This window comes from Lactuca virosa, chromosome 4 (genome assembly GCF_052849685.1).
Source record: "Lactuca virosa cultivar CGN04683 chromosome 4, Lactuca_virosa_CGN04683_v6, whole genome shotgun sequence".
Taxonomy (NCBI): Eukaryota; Viridiplantae; Streptophyta; class Magnoliopsida; order Asterales; family Asteraceae; genus Lactuca; species Lactuca virosa.
Genome location: NC_136429.1, coordinates 429,984,587 through 429,988,940, shown reverse-complemented (window position 1 = coordinate 429,988,940; position 4,354 = coordinate 429,984,587).

Here is a 4,354-nt window from a genome sequence, read left to right as displayed (position 1 = left end):
GCGAGTCCGGGACGCAGTCTTCTATACATCCTCGTATCTGACCCTCATTTGATGGTAGCCTGAACGTAAATCTATCTTGGAAAACCAAGATTCCCCCTGTAGCTGGTCAAAGAGATCATCAATCCTCGGGAGTGGGTAACGGTTCTTCACCGTTACCTTGTTCAGCTCCCGGTAATCTATACATATCCGATACGACCCGTCCTTCTTCTTCACGAACAGAATCGAGGATCCCCAGGGTGAACTGATTGGTCTGATGAATCCCTTGTCTAACAGCTCCTGCAGCTGTGTAGACAACTCCTGCATCTCGGGAGGAGCCAACCGATACGATGCCTTGGCTATCGGAGCCGCACCAAGGACCAGGTCGATCCTAAACTCCAACTGACGCTCCGGAGGTATCCCAGGCAACTCCTCTGGAAACACATCCGGGTACTCTCGCACCACTGGCACATCGCTCACAGTCGCCTTGCCCTCCTCTCGGGTATCCATGACGTAGGCGACATATCCGGTGCAACCCTGCTGAAGGTAGCGCCTAGCCCTCACTGCTGAGCATAAAGCTGTTCCGCGTTGTGGCCTCTCGCCCTGAATCACCAGCTCTCCCCCACTTGGGGTCTTGACACGTACCAATTGCTGCGCGTAGTCAATCATAAGCCCATTAGGGCTCAACCAGTCCATCCCGATGATGACCTTGTTCCCACGCAATGGTATGGGAACCAAGTCTACCAGGTAGCGCTCCTCGAACAACCTCAAAACACAATCTCTGAAAACCTCTGATGCTCGAACTGATCGGTCGTCAGCAATCTAGACCTCTAGATGGCAATCCAACATGCCCGAAGACTCAGCGAACCTCTTTCTAAGTGCAAGAGAGACAAACGATCGGGTAGCACCCGAATCGAACAACACCTGAACTGGGATGTTGTTCACATGGAACGATCCTAAACAAAACACATAACATGGCACATAAATATCATAAACAACATATAATAAAAGCTAGGGAGAAGAAATCATACCCGTCACCACATCGGGTGCGGCGCGTGCCTCCTCGGTAGTCAACTGGAAGGCTCGGCTCCTCACCACTGGAGCCTCTTACTTGCCCTGCCGGCCATCCGTGAGCCGCAGGGTCGCTGGAGCCGGCGCTGTCACTGGCGCTGTTGCTGTCAATTTCGGGCAGTTGGCCTTTTTATGGCCCTTCTGATTGCAATGAAAGCAAATCAGGTCTGATGTCTGAAAGGTGGGGGTAGGGACAGTACAATCCTTGCCAAAGTGCCCAGTCTTGACGCACTTATAGCAGCATGATCCTGACCCAGTACGGCAAACCCCCTCATGTGACCTGCCGCATTTCCCACAGCGGCTCCGACCCTGCTGGCCCTTCGACCTAGAGTCGAATCCCTTGGGCTTCTTCCCCGAAGCCCCAGTAACATGTTCCGTCTCTGCCTTCCTCTTCCTAATGTGCTCCAAGTCAATCTCCCTCTCCCTCTCCATGGCAATCATAGAATCCAGTGTTGGGCATGCTGAGTAGCTGACATGCTACCGGATATCAGCTCTCAACATATCATGATAGCGGGTCTTCCGCATCTCCTCATCTCCTGCATACTAAGGCACCAGTAAGGCCCTCTCCCGAAACTTGGCGGTAATCTCTGCCACCGTCTCAGTAGTCTGTCTCATGTCCAAAAACTCCATGGCCAGCTGCTGAAGCTCCACAGTCGGTGCAAACTCGGCCCTAAACCTGGTCACAAAGTCAGACCAGGTCATAGCCTCAACGGCTGAGGCTCCCAAAGAATCACCAACTGACTCCCACCAATCTCTAGCTCTGTCCCTCAAACATCCAGCAGCATACCGAACCTTCGACCCATCAGGGCAGAAGCTAGTCAACTGAGCAGACTCCATGTATGCAATCCATCTCCTGGCAAAAACGGGGTCCTTCACCCTGTGGAAGTCTGGCGCACCGTATCCCCTGAAGTCCTTAAAGGACAATGTGTGCGCCCCTGAATGGGTAGCCGCCCAGTCAGTCCTAAACGCCATAAGGCAATCCTCCATCAGCTCAATAATCCCTTCCTTAATCGACCCGAAAATCACCGGGGTCGACTCAAGGATGCCTATAGTGATCTCAGAAGCAATGAACTCATGTAGTCCCTCATCAACTGGCTCGGCACCTGATCCCGAACCTGATCCTGAACCTGATCCTCCTCCGTGTCGTGTAATCATCACCATTCTGAAACAAAACAGATAATCGTCAGGGTCATATATAACCTCAGGAGGTCTCACATACTACAAGTTCCCTGGTTCTATCTCGATCCTCCTTGACTTGAGTACGGATCCTCTGATTTCAGTAGTACGAGCCCATACTACCTTCCACATCTATCCGTACTTTCCTCAAGGATTGCCTTGACTTCACCAAGTCCCTTCCACTACTACTGCTCGCTGCACTGATCTCATCCTAGGCTTACCCTAGGGTAACTCTCCGACCTATTATCTGCCATCAACTGCATAAGGAATCCCTGCTACCTTTACCTAACTAGCTTGTGAATACCATTACATATCATTAAGACCAGATAATTCTTCGAATGAGAGGATTGCGAAATAGGGCTAGACCTAACCTTCTGAAATTATTTAGTCCTCACAATATGTAACTTAACGTATTTGTTTACTAGTTAGTTAAAGATAACTAGAACTCCTAAAAGCACAAAGCAAGCAACATTCGAGCATCGAGTAATCATACCAAGCATATCCTATTCGGCCATCATATTACTGACTAATCAGTTCTAGCAGGTAACTCAATAGGCACATATAACAGGCACATAAGGCATTGATATGGGCATATTTAGTCATATAATTCATGCATTATCTTAATATTTTATGTTAATTTTATCTCAAATAATGAACCAAAGGTGCTTAATTAGCTTAAATATTTCATTTTCAGCAACAATTACATGCTCGGATGGAAAAGGAAGCGAAACTAGCGATTGGAAGCTTGGATCTTGGATTTTGAAGAAAGAAGGATGTTGCTGGACAGCTTGACCCCTCGTCAGTGTTTTGGCCATATCTCATGAACCGTAACTCCGATTGACGAGATTCAAATTGTTCTGAAAACTAGACACAATTTCGGACGACTTTCGTGTTTTGAGAAAATGCTGATTCCAAACGGACTCGGCGAGTAGGGTCGACTACTCGGCGAGTCGTATCGAACTTTCGCGATTCTGGACGCGCTGACTTGCCGTACACGGGTTTTAAGTGACAGACTCGCCGAGTAGGTAACTGGACTCGCCGAGTAGCCTCTGTTTTGTGAAAATCTATATAAAGGGACTTTCAGATCGATAACCTAGCATATAGAGGAACCCTTGGAGGCTAAGATACGATTGAAAGCGCTGGTGAAGCTCTGGAAAGTGAAGAATCAACCTTACATTCGATTTTGAGGAGAATTAAGGCAAAATCAAGTTACTCTTTACCTAATCTCTTGTTTGAACTATGTTTTTACCAATTGATTTCGTTTTTGAGTGTTTTACTGCCTTAATCATGAGCTAAAACCTTTTAGCTTCTGTTTGGGGAGACAATGTTGAAACTATGGTTTGATTAATGGTAGGATTGATTTAATATTGGTGATTGTGTTGATTCTAGCTTGTTAAAGAACCTTATGTGTGAATGATAACTATTTTTATGTTAATAGGAAGATAATTAAGCTGCATGAACATCTCTTAATTGTTACCTCATATAATTTATGTGACCACTTTATTATATGACTAGGATTAACGACTGTGAAACTAGAATTAATAGAAAAATAGGTAAATTCATGTGTGAGCTTGTGTGATGACCATCAACGAGAGGTTAACTAAAGGACCAATTTACTTAGCTATTACAAGTCTTAATTAACCCGAATAAATAATCTAGTGAATTAAATTAAATTAGACAACTGATCACTCTTTGAGTTAGTTTGTTTTCTAAGGATTATCGTAGCGAACGCAAGGCTAATCACTTGAATCGGTAGCCAATAGAAGAATTAATCCATTGCACTATTACCATAATATCAACCATAGGATCAATTGAGTTGAACTAAACAGAAGTCCCCTTCGTTATTGAGTTGAGTTGAGTTGAATCTTTGCTTATCTAGTTTTTAGTTAAGTAGTCTAAGTATTAGTTGTTTAAGTTTCTAGTCTTGCAAAACTAGAGAAACCCCCTTTCTATTACTTGTTTTATTTAGATAATATTAACATTTCTTTTAATTGTTTACCGTTCCCTGTGTTCGATACCCTACTTACCTGAACTAAACTGCTAATCGATAGGTACACTGCCTTTCGTGTGTTCGTCTTTGTGTTTAAGTTAGTAGGATTAAAACTAGTTGGTTTTACACACATCAAGTTTT